Raw genomic sequence first — 14,033 nt, 5'->3', positions numbered from 1 at the left:
CCCAGTCAAGACTTCAGATGACTAAAGACCCAGTTGACATTTGACTACATGTCATGAAGACCCTGAGCCAGAGCTGTCCAACCCAGCTTCTTGTACATTTCTGGACTGTATATCCCATCCTTGTGAAATAGTAGATAACCACTGTTGTTTTAATAGTAGATAACCACTGTTGTCATTAGGTTTGGGGTTGATTCATTAAGCAGCAGTAGATAACTAATATTGAAACTTGCTCTAGGGAAGAGGAGTCTTTGGGGGGAGGTACACAAATTGACTCCAATCAACTTCTGAACTCCAACACACTAGGATTTGATGTTAGAGTATTGTGCTTTTTCTATGGCCAATACCACCATTATCATGTACTTACATATGCTCTTTTTCATCCTAATATTTCCTTCTCTCCAGAATATTTCTCACAGCATAAAATTATCCAAACACCTTTTCCTACTTAAAAATGGAAACTATTTTTCCTTTTACCCAATATTTTTCTCCAGCTAGACACCCATTTCTAGGACCCACTTGACAGATACTGGTGAGGATGCAAAGAAAGGGGAATCCTCTTACACTATTGGGGGAAAGGCAAGCTCAAGTGACCACTCTGGAGAACAGCAAGGAAATTCCTCAAAAAGTTAAATATATACAGATAGATAGATATTTATCTATCTATATATAGATATACCCATGTAGATAATGGAATACTACATAACCACCAAAAAGAATGAAATCTTGCCGTTTTCAATGACATGGATAGAGCTAGAGTATTATGCTAAGTGAAATATATCAGTCAGAGAAAGAAAAATACCATACAGTCTCATTCATATGTGGAACTTAATGAAAACAGATGAGCATATGGGAAGGAGGAAAAGAAAAGAAGGATAGGGGGAAACAAAACATAGGAGACCCTTAATGACGAGAACAAACTGAGCGTTGATGGAGGGAGATGGGTGGGGGATGGGCTAGATAGCTATTAAAGAGAGCCCTTGCTATGATGAGCACTGGGTGTTGCCTGTAAGTGAATCACCGAATACTACTCCAGAAACCAATATTGCACTAGAAAAACACTTCAATAGAGTTACCTATATTAGCTGTGTCTGCTTTCTCATTCTAATTCTCTCTTAAACCCACCCCACTCCTTCGATTATCCATTCTTTCTGAAAACATTTACAACAAGATGACCAGTGACCTTCCACACTGCCAAACCCAAAGAACAATTCTCAAGACGTACTCAACTTTTCCACAGCCTTGACAGAGTTGATGATCAACTCCTCCTAGAACTACTTTCTAGGGGTCCGAGGCACCGTCTGTTCCTGAGTTTGTTTCTGCTTCATTATTTCATTTTATTTTCACTTTTCACATTTTATTTCACTTACTCTTCCTTTTATTGCTGACCTCTAAATGTCAGAAGGCCCAACACTCAATTTGAAATTTTCTCCTTTATGAACATTCACTCATTTGGTGATCTCAGCCAAGCTTGTAATGACTCTCAAAGGTAGATTTCTAGCACTCTGATGCTCCAGATCCAGATCCAACAACCCACCTGATAGCTGCACTGAGTGGTCTAGCAGGCCTCAAAAATTAAATGTGAACAAATCCAAACTCTCAATTTTCCTGCCGTAGCCTGTTTGCTCTGAATCTTTTTAACTTTGACAAGTACAGTCAGCAAATCTGGCCCATTACAGTGTTCTCCACTTGGAGAAGTCATAACTCTGTTACCTCTTTCATACATGATCCTACCCCTGAAATCACCACATATGTAATATCTGCCTTTTAAATATATCTTGAAAAAGACTTCTTGTAAATTTTAGCCACTGTCCTACCTAAGCCACCTTCATATCTTCCTTGGACCAGTCAGTGTATTAAATTCCCATTGGCCCTTATGCATCCTTTCTCATTTCACTATGGTTTATTTTCTGCATATCACTTAGAAATCCTTAAACTCTCCAGTGGCTTCCCATTATAATCAGAATAAAATTTGTGCCATGATCTACAGATTCCAAATACCCTGGTTTATCTGGCTCTAACTGTAATCTCATTTCTTCCATCAGTCCCCTCTGAGTTCACTGGCTTTCCTGAATGTGAAGCATACAAAACTAATCCCTACCCCACAACTTCACACTTCATATGCCCTCTGCTAGAAATGGTCTTCCTCATGTACTCACATGCTTCACTAAGCCATATCCATCAAATTCTTCTCAAAGAACACCTCCTCGAAACAGGTCTTCCCCAATCACCTTGATAAAAATCCATCCTTCTCTCACCCTCTTAACCTTATCCTCGTTTGATATTTTTCATCAAATTTATAACCTCTGTCATATTATAGCACTCATTTATTTTATTGTCTGTTTTTCCTGGCAGAATATATGTTCTGTGGGACAGGGACTTGTTTTTTTTCTTATTACCATATCACCAGTGCCTAAACAAGCTCCAGACACATAGTATATGTCTTATAAATTATATTTTTGAATGAATGACTGAGTTAATGATGACTTGAGTACTCAAGAATCCACTTCAGCAACTGGATTTTGAATGTCCATCACCGTGCTGCTAGCACTGAGTCCTTGACAGATAATGGGCACTCCATAAATACTTAACTAATAAGTACATGGAAATATGATCATGGAAGCAGTCATAAATCCAGAGTAACTGGGAAACCCATGCTTTGCCCGATGCTCCAATGCCATTGTTCTCTCTGGACACGATGCTTAATTCATAGCAATCCCTGGAGAGTACATGTTGAGGAAGTGAGTGCATGCCCTAATGAAATATGTTAATAAGAAAGAAGTGATTGTAACCAATCCCACATATAACATTATATTCAGAGTATAAAAAGTGAGGTAAAGGATTGGAATTGGTCATTAGAAAATGATTTTTCCAAAAGAAAAAATTAATAAAATGGTTAGGGCAGAAAACAGCTCACGTAAGATTAAATGAGTTAAAACATAGTAGTTTAAACATAGTGGTTTAAAATCAGACAAAATTTAAAAGAAGATGGAAGAAAATGAAGCATAAAAGGAGAGTAAGTTAAATGGGCAGAAGAGTCATTTAACCTTATTTTACAATCAGGATGGATAGTTTCTAGGCATGTTTCTATGCAAAAGTGATAATGCCAGTATTTTGAAATGACTATCTTTTCTTGTTTTCAGGGTCTTTGGCAACAGATTGAGGATATCTAACAAAAGCAAAATGCCTTTCTAGGGAAAAAGTGTGATCTAAAATCATCAGAGATTTGTCCTCTCTAATCTCTCTCAGGCTTTGTTATGTTTAAACCATAAATTAATTGTTGGTAATAATTAAGGATTACAACTTAAATAGAACATCCTAGTCTTTTTAGAAGTAACTGATGCTAAGCAACGTAAATTTAACATATAAGACATAATAGTTTGTGGTATGTAATTTATGTAACTTATATTTTCTGACCTATAGTGGTTTAAAAACGTTAACTTGCTAATTCTTATAATACCTCCTCAATATTAATTGTATCTCCCATGAAATAATTTAGTTTAAGATATTTTTCTTATGTTGTTCCTTGAACAATTTAAATTTTTAAAGCTCAGAGTAATGCAAAAAGTTGTCAGAAATCAGGTTGCATATCATGCCCAAGGTACAATATTTACTATGTGGTAGAAGGTGATTTTTATGATTATTTTTAATTTGGGGGAAAGGGCAATGTTCTTTCAAAATCTTCAGTTCTAATGTCTTCTTAGAAATAAATGATCAATTCAGTTAACAATGAAACATACGCTCTTTGTTATTATACACGTAAACTTTATTGAAATTTTTATTTAAAACAATTATTGATACATATGTATTATAAAATGATATTGACAAGTTGTGGGATACAACATCTAGATGTAGAAGCTAAGCACTGGGTAAAAATCAGTACGACCATAAGCATCTTAGTTTGTGTGTAACCCAAACTGTGAGTATTTTTTATATTTTTAATTTTAGTATTTTAGAACTTTATTTTTTAGGTACTTTAAGGGAATGCTATATTTGCCAGATATTTTAGGGTAGATAGATATATCTTGTATACATTTATTGAATAAATAATCAAAAGTTTCTATCAAATGTAGCTTCAGGATTATTATTAATTATGTATTATATACAATGAAATTACATCCTTACAGTAATATTCATATTGAATTATAGTGGCAAAACAAACCTCTTGCCTTTATTATTTTGAAATCTTAAATAAATCTATAAATTTTTGTGTTAGCAAAGAAAGATTAAATTAGAGTAGTTAGCTGAGCACAAGGCAAATTTAAATGATCAAAGAAACACATATTAATATTGAGGTCCTGAGAGATTAAGATTCTACCTAGAGCATGATTCTAAGAAAGTAGAAGATACACTAATTTTATTTCATAAAAAGCACACTGAAATCTGTTCATCTGAAATATTCAAATAAAATCCAAATCTGTTCTTTCTGAAATATTCAGATAAAACCCAAACTTTTTTTTCCCTTATTACATGTATAGTTAGATGTTTCAGTTATTGGTTTGTTTGCTAGTTGATATTTGATCATTTTGTGGAAATTCAGATTTGTTGATCCCATATATTTCCTATCTCGTTTGTTCCTTAGCCAGGTAGGAACTGCCTCCTCACTTTACACATGGAGCAACTAAAAAGTGAGTTCCTCAAAGATACATACTTGGCAATAGGCAGAGGCAGAATCACACTTCAGCTTGTGATTAGATCCAAAGCTCTTCACCCAGCCCTCCAGTTGTTTCTGATGATCCCACCACTAACCCAGCTGGAATTAACAGAAAAACGCAAAACAGTAATGGCTTAATCAAACAGAAATGTCTTTGTCTCTCTTCTGGAAGGTGCTCTGCTCTAGAATCTCTGAATGACAGGGTCACTGGTTTCAGTTCCAGAAGCAGCAATAATTTTGTAGCTCTGCCTGTGTGTGTAGACAAGTCATCTTATTTTGTGTGACCTTGTGTCAAGCTAAAGGTATATAAGCAAAGGTTACTAGGATGGGAAACCTGCAATCTCTGACATGTCTGACACAAAGAACTATAGACATATATACACACAGACATATACTTATATATATAAATGTATATACAGTTACATATGTATTTATAATTTTATATATATATAAAGTTTTTTTATTTGTGTTAGGGAATGCATCACTTATATTATGTTATATCCAATATAGATAGATAGATAGATAGATAGATAGATAGATTCCGTGTCATGTGTATCTACATATATGTATACGTAGCTACATGAATAACTTGGAAGTTCTCCACTTCCAAGCTTTAAAATTTGTTGTTAGGGCCCAGAGGAGCATGTAGGGATAAGAAATTAACAATCATCATACTTAAAAGACAGTATATCTTTCCAAGTCCACAATATGTTTTTCCTTCCCAGTACCATCTGCTTTTTCTTTCATTTATGCAGTGGAACTCAACAAGCCATTCCTGGTACAATTAGAGCAATTTCTAATTGTGGGATTGTGTTGCCTTTTTGCAACACTTAACCTTTTATCTTAAAAACCAGTCTTTATAACATTACTGACTGGCAGTGGGAAATAGATTAAAACAAAAGAAAGTAAGTAGCAATAACATTGATTATATTTAATACCTGATCATAGTCTCTGTTAGGCATCCTAACAAAGGATTCATTCTATGCAGCCATGAAAATAATGTGGTCAAACAAATTTTGTGCTAACTTCCATGTGTCACATGGAAGCTTTAATTAACCTGTCTTGTGAGTCACTGAGCTTTTATGAATTCCATTTATATTGCATTGTGGGAATATGACATTTACTTCTTCACACCATTTTGACTCTTTTCAATTATTGCCATGAAAAAATTTATTGAGCAAATGTCACTGCAAAAGAAGCCATGGTCTATCAGTGGCCATTCCTCCAGGTGGCTGGTATCGACTGCTAAAAAATAGCAATATAAAGAAAAGGCCTGGAGTTTCCCACCGTGACCTTTAATACCTGGAAACAGTATCCTGATCTTGTTCATTAAGTGGCTTGAAAACATACACAGCAAATGCAAAGGAAAAAGCCAGCTTGGTCATTTGTAAAAGTCTGAGAATTATTTTTGCCTTTGAATTCTCTATAGAACATAGAGTTATTTTCATCCATTAAAGACCAAATCTACACTTACTTGATTTTGATATTCAGAGCACAAAAGATGTCAAGCCTGCACTTGATCTCTCCTAGGTACAATAATGCATGTCAGTGACCAGTAAAGTTCCTGCGTCAAAGCCATCTGCACAGTTCCAATTCCCTTAGCACCTGATACAGAGCAGGTTATTCTTTGTATATCCAGAGCCTGACAATCTTTCAGTAATTAGGGCAACTTTTCACTGCTTTGCAGATGCAGAAAAAAGAAAAATGAGTGTTTAATGAAATGCACCATGATCTTGCACTAAAATGATCATATTTTCTTATCAGATAGAAAGAAAAGGCAAATAGATCTTAGAGATGTGATATAAGGGCAGATCTCAAAGCAATGCACAAAGTAAACATCAGGTGAAATACAAAAGCTGGAAGAATTGATTATGCCACTTGGTTGCTCTCCTGAGGAAGGTAAAAGAAGCAGGGACATGCTCTGTTACTCCTTGCATATAGAAGCCAGGCTTGGAAACAATATACTGACATCTCTGCCATGCAGCTAATGCCAAGAAGCTAATATGCTGAATCAGCTAGTATCATTTAGGAACTTTCTGGACCTACTGATTGACAGCTACAGAATGTATCTTAATGGTATTCTCTTTGCAAGCCAGTTTTAATGAATAGAAAGAAAATTACATGGGAAAGAAAGAAGATCAAAGGCAAAGAAGAAAACAGAGCAAAAAATGTTAAAATATCAAAATTGTTTCACCAAAGGTGCAAATAGCAAGTGAAATTACTCTAGTACTAGTTAGATAATGAAAGAAACCTATGACCACTATCCTTTGTTTAGACACTTCACCAGAAATACTGACAGAGTACTTGTAATATTAGGTGTTCACCAGTGTTTTTTGACAGCTTCAATTAATAGATTCTTATCACTGGATTCTGCCTTAATGATCACAACCATCCTCTTGGCCCTGATGTGAACACCATGCATTAGGTAACCAAGCTCTCCGACATCTGACTGAATAATTAGTAATTCTCAGCATACGTTATTGGAAGAGCACTGGTTAACAATTTTATTTGCATTTTACATCCACTATTGCTACAATTTCAAACTCATAATCTCTTTAACTCTGTAAGGAAAGCAAATATTCTGTCAAGCATATTCTTCTCTAGACTCCAAAGACATTTTGTACCCCAACCCGTAATAAGCACTAATATCTTTATAAAAACTCTGTTAAAGGTTATCCATATTTATGCATTTTAAGGAAAGTTCCAAGCACAGCAGAATCTCCAATTTTCTGGAGACTTTTAACTTGTTAATACTTTTCTTTGAGTAATTTCAACTATTAATTTTAATCACAACATAGAGCATTTGGGGAGTCTTGATGAAAGAGGAGTTGATGGATTTACTTTAATGTTGGTCTATCAAGAAGACAAATATAAGAAGTAATATTGATAATATTATTAATTTATAATTTATGTCCCACCTACTTTGTTTTTCTTGAGATTTCATTCATTTATTTGAGAGACAGAGAGATTGAGAGAACAAGTGCGAGGAGGGGCAAAGGGAGAAACAGGCTCCCCAGTGAGTGGGGAGCCGGATGTGGGACTTAATCCCAGGACCCTGGCATCATGACCTGAGTCAAAAGCAGACATTTAACCGACTGAGCCACCCAGGCACCCTGCCCCATCTACTTCCATTAATAATTTAAGGTGATCTCAAGAAGTAAGGTCAGTGGCACTATCTATAGGAGCAAAATATACTTTCAGAAGTCCACAGAAGACAACTAAGGATATGGATACCTGACGAAGGTTAATAATTTGACATGCCTTGAGAGTGGTGGTATGTTGTTGTGTTTTTTTTTTTTAATATTTATTAAACATTTACTAAGAACCAAGGCTCAGCACTTTGTGAGAAAAAAAGGTTTTAGTTGCAGTGGTTCTATCTCTATTGTTGTCCTTAAAAATTAAATTCGGGTACAAATTCACATGTCCCCTGCAAGCCAAGCAAAGATCAGCAGTTAACAGGACCTACGCACCTTAGAAGACAGTTCACCATCTGTGAGGTAATAAAAATATGTGTGTTGTGTGTGTGTGTGTGTGTGTGAGAGAGAGAGAGAGTGTGTGTGTGTGTGTGTGTTCCAGGTTCCTGTCACAGAACTCCTAAGACCCTTGTAAATTTCCAAGTGGTAAGAGGACTAAGATCATCTTTTGTTTTAATGAGTGACTCTGATTGGGTTTCTGGATGGCTTCGGGGTGGGGGCAGGTCACCAGAAAGACTAAGCCATGATTAGAAGCTTGAAATTTTCAGCTCTACCTCCTCCAAGCCCCATTTTTTCAGAGGAGGGAGAGGAGCTGGACATGGAGTTAATAATCTCAATAATATGGAGTTTGGAGGGTTTCCAGACTGCTGAACACATCCACACTGGGAGGGTGATACACCCCAAACTGCACAGGGACAGAAGATCCTACACTCAGGGCCCTTGCAGAACTTAATCTGTGTATCTCTTTACCTAGGTCTCCATCTGGATCCTTTATCATATGCTTTAAAAACCTACTAAATATAAGTAACTGTTTTCTTGAATTCTGTGAGGAGGTCTAGCAAATTAATTAAACCCAAATCAGGGGTCATGGGAAACTTTCAAAGCAGTAGATGTTCAGGTGAGAACCCAGGGTTTTGATTAGCATCTGAAGTTGGAAGGACAGTCTTGAGGGACTGAACTCTTACCCTGTGAGATTTGGTGCTGTCTCCAGGTAGATAGTGTCAGAATTGAGTTAAACTGTAGGACACCCAACTGCTGTTGCAGAAAATTGCTTGGTAGAGGAAACCACCCTCCACCCTGCCCACCACACAAAGACATGTTTGGTAATGAGAATTATCAGAAGTGTTGAAAGTATGACAGCTGTGTTAAAGGAGAGACACAACAGGAAAACTGAAGTTTGTTTGTTTGTTTGTTTGTTTTGTAACACAATGTCTATTGTTGACAGTCTTCTTTGGTTATCTCATTCACTCAAACCCCAGACCCCTTATTCTTACAAACATATATTCAACTCATCTGATTCACCATGAGTTGAATTATTGTTAATATTACTTTTGTACCCAAGTGATACTTTGGCATTTAGATTGTCTCCTTTGCAATTGGTCTGTGCCAACTTCTTTAATATAGTTCTATGGTCCAAACTACAAGACTGGCCACCCACAGAGAGAGCCCTGGTCCTCAAAAGAAATGCCAGGCAAAATCTTTACTGATGACTTTACTCTTCAGTGAATTCTTAACCCAGGCTCTCCAACATTTACATATACGATATGGGTAAATTTCTTTGTCCTATCCGGCATTCCATTACTTTTTAAAATTTTATTTCACTTTTTGCCTTGAACAACCTTTAGCCAGTAGTTTATAATTCCTATTGGTTGTATCCACAATGGTCTCTAAGAAGGAGCAAATACTGAGATGAGAAGAGATGACACAGAGCTAAATTTATATGAGGGTACTACCATGTCCCTCAAGACAAACACTCAGAAGCAGCATGAGCCTCCTGAGATGTGTGGGGAAAGAAAAAGATAGAAGCATTTATTTCCCACAGCGCATAAGGCCAGGCAGCAGGGATGGTAGTGGGCCAAGAAAGATATTCAACGATAGCATGATCTTTGTATCACCTTTAGGGTGGGTACATTTTTCAAAGCTGCTTTTAGCCTGAATAAAAAAATAAAAATAGAAAGACGTTCAACTCAGATATTCTATCAAAACAAAATACATTTGAAGAAGAATACTTATTAAAAAAGAAATTATACACGACGATGGATAGGAAGACATTACCCAAGGAAAAACCAAAACCACAACAAAAACAATCTGCAAAGAAAGGAGCACAGAAGAAACATGCATTTTAAAATGCCAGTAAAGAAAAATAATTATAATGTGTAAAGTTAAAAGAAGAGGAATAAATGTGACTTAGCTTATTGTCTAGAAAAATGAAAAAGTTATTAAAATAATACATGTGTTAAAATATAAATTAGGTAGAGAAATTAAATAAGTACATTGAAATTAACCCCAGACTAGTAGAATGACTGAAGTTTTGATTCAACTTTTTCCAAAAGCAGACCCTGAGCCGAGGATTCAGGGCCAGTGGTTCACTGGAAGGCTTAAAGGAACACCCAGAGGAGAATGAGGAGGGGAAACAAAGATGAGAAAACAAACAGTGAATGGCTCTATTATCCAGCCAGCCAGGAATACCAGTAACTGAAGTTAAATCCTCATAATGACATTTGGGAGTGAAGGCATACACATAACCTCAGAGCTCATCTCTCCAAGAAGCAGGGGAGGAAGGGTAATTGTGTATTAGTGCTAGTTGGTCCCTGGAGTCTAGTCTTCATTGGAGCACTACTCCTAGGGTGGTGGGTTGCTCTGCAAAAACAGCATGCCAAACAAGAAACAATGTCGGCTATAGATGCAAGAAAGAGCCATCAGCAAAGCAATGTTGCCTGACTAAGTGGTAAGGGCATAGGAAATTGAGAGACTGAAGTCATCCTCCACAAAGGCCTTATGGGGCCTAATCAACACATACAAAAAGTCTATGAAATGTTGGAAGAGTATTAATGTATTAAACCCTGGAATTTGTATGTATTAAATGTGTTAAATGCTGGAATTTAAATCTATAAAATGGAAAGATTAATTAGTCACACCCCCACCAGGGATGTTACTACTCTATACCACCAAAACCACATTCTTTATTTTTAATATAATTATATTAAAACATAATTTAATATATAATAATAAAATATAATTGAATATATAATAAAATAATTTACTATAATTATATTAAATACATATTTAATAAAACATCTTTAATATTCAGTGGAATAAAAATATATGCCTCATCAGAAAACATATAACATGTTTCATGCCCCATAATAAAGGACAGGAGGACTTCATAAGGTTGAGATAAGAGACCCTTTAACTCAAATTCCCCATCACAATTGGGGAAGGAAAATGCATATAGGTAAACTAGCCCTTTATTCCTCAGCCCTTAAGCAGATAAACGTGTTGAAAATTAATCAGGGGCCTAATGTTAGTACCTGGGGGATCAGAAGTCCTTAAATGCTCACATAAATGTCTATTCTGGAAGCCCCAGTGGAAAGCCACAGTGGGGGAATCCCCCAGAGAAGAACAGTTGCACAAGATGTTCAGAGACAGGACGGTGTGGAGGAGAGTGATTCACACCCCCAGTGTGACATCTGTTCTCAGCCTAAAAACAGAACTGTACCTACCACTTCTGTCCATCTGGTACCTGCAACAGGATTTAATTCATCTCAAAATGAGATGCACGGACTCACATTATGGAAACAATTAGAAAAATAATTAGAGAAAAACAAGTTTGTTCAATATGATTACATATTTCTAAAAGAGATTTTTGGAGGCTAATACATATAAACGTATCAAAGTAAAAGATCAGATGATGAGCTCAGTGAAATTATTGAACTTAAAGGAAAATCTTATGTAGAATATATGATGAGATCTGACATTTTGTCAAAACATTCACTGTAGTTCATAATAATAATAACCTCAAAATCATTTCAGTTGTAGTAAATTTTGCATGTACTTTAAGCAAACTAAAGAATACCTGGCTTGGTTTCTTTGTTTGCTTGTTTGTTCAAGAAGCTACATCTTTTAGAAAATCCATTGTTTGGACACTATCAGAACAGAGTTATCAATGCCATTCTAAAGCCACATAAAAATCAAAGTGTCCTCAAAATCTATTTGTAGCCATGGCTGGGAGTCATGGCTGCCCGGTTACCACATGTATTACCTATTATCTATTGCCACTTACCGAATTACTCCAAACTTTCAATGGTTTGCAACAATAGTAATCAGTTACTACCCCTCATGATTTCTTTTGATTAGATGGAAGTTAGGGAAAACATGATGCCTGGGGCTGAAATATTCAAAGTCGGGAGAGTGGAGTCATCAAAAACTTTTATTCACTCATTTGTCTGATAGTCGCTGTTAGGTCTCAGCTGGAGACCAATTTGGTGTGGTCAGCCAGAACACCCACATGTGGACTGTCCATGTGGCCTGGGCTGTTTCACAACATAGTATCAAGTGTCTCAAGAAGGAGGCCAAGCCAAGTCGGAGCTGTGTTGCTTTTTAAGATATAGCCTTAGAAGTTGGTAGCATCATTTCTGCTTCAGTTCTATTTATTTATTGCGGAAGTTAGAAAGGCCTGCTTCATTTCAAGAGAGAGAACAGAGACTCTGCCTCTGAGTAAAGGAGCATCTAGGCCACACTGAAAAAAATAGGATGTGGGATGGGTTATATATTGATGTAGCCATTTTTGGAAAAGGGAATGTGCTACCCCACAACATATGGTCCATCGATCCTATCTATACCAGAGGGATCTTTTCCCCCATAGGCAGACTGTGCCTAGAATCTATCTTTTATAATGACTAGTTATTATGTTAAATAAGTGGGGAAGACTTTGGAGGATTTTCATTGGAATTCATTCCTTTTAAATATTTGAGGGCTAAAGAAAGCAAAGAAACAAAGCAAATGGAAGGTAGTAATTTTAATTAAATTATGTCTTCTACCATATTTACCTCTCCAGAGTATTATAGTTTCTAATAACATCTCATCATCCCTTCAAAAATATTGCGAAATCCAAATAACTGTGAATTACTGTTTTTCATATATGTTTTATTTAAGCTATAAAGGAAACAATATAGAGAATCACATCAGAAATCTTTAAGAAGAGGTCAATATTTATTTTTATTATTTGTTTATTTATTTATTTATTTATTTCCTATACACCAAAAAAAAGAAAAAAAGAAAAAAATCTTTCAGAAGAAAAATTTCTTTCTGTGAATTTCTATTAATGAGTAAATTTTTTCTCCTTAGGCAGTGGACAGTCCACCTATACCTTTCTAGTATGATCTGTGGTTCATTATAGCAATTCGATCTTTTTTTTTTTTCCTTTTCATGATTTCCTTTCCTACAAAAGCTAGTTTTAAGATATTTTACAGTTAAACTCCAGCCATGTTTTTGATTCTTAAGTGAATTTAATGGTGTTGCTATAGGTCTAGAAAACTCAAAATTAAAATTTAGTTTATGATTATCACTGATTGTAAATGATACTAAATATGGTTGTTTTATTTTTAATATTTTCTTATTTGATATTTCAAAATAGTAAATCTCCCTCAAATATAATCAATTTTAATGGAACAGAGTTACATTTTAAAGACAATAAAATGCTAAATATTGAAGAAAGTTTCATTAAAAATATAATAGTTTTAAACTATTGAAAACACTGGGCGCCTGGGTGGCTCAGTGGGTTAAGCCGCTGCCTTCGACTCAGGTCATGATCTCAGGGTCCTGGGATCGAGTCCCGCATCGGGCTCTCTGCTCCGCAGGGAGCCTGTTTCCTCCTCTCTCTCTCTCTGCCTGCCTCTCTGCCTATTTGTGATCTCTCTCTGTCAAATAAATAAATAAAATCTTAAAAAAAAACAACTGCATCTATAAACTATTGAAAACAGGGCAGTCGTTAATATTCATGTTAAAAGGAATAGTTAACCAAATTATTAATAGGTAAGAAAATAAAGAACAATTTAGTCAGTAGGTTCATTAAAAATTTACTATATCTAAATGGAATACAAAGAAATTGTATTTGTGACAGACCCAGAAGCAATGTACCCGACTCAGAGAAAAGGTGCTGTATAGAAATTTGCTGATTTTTCACACCTAATTTCATTTCTGAAACTACATTCTGACTATTCCCAATTGCTTCTGATTCTCCAGGCAGATTGTCCCCAGTCTCTTCATTCTCTATATTTCACTCTCATTCCTTGAATCAAAATTGCTTTGGATATTTCATATTGCTTCTTAAACCCTTCCTCACCCATTGAAATTAAAACTGCTAGTACCACCCTAAAAGCCATTATTCTTGGTAATCATGAATGTCC

The sequence above is a fragment of the Mustela erminea genome, chromosome 2 (assembly GCF_009829155.1).
Source record: "Mustela erminea isolate mMusErm1 chromosome 2, mMusErm1.Pri, whole genome shotgun sequence".
NCBI lineage: Eukaryota > Metazoa > Chordata > Mammalia > Carnivora > Mustelidae > Mustela > Mustela erminea.
This window is presented reverse-complemented; position numbering follows the sequence as displayed.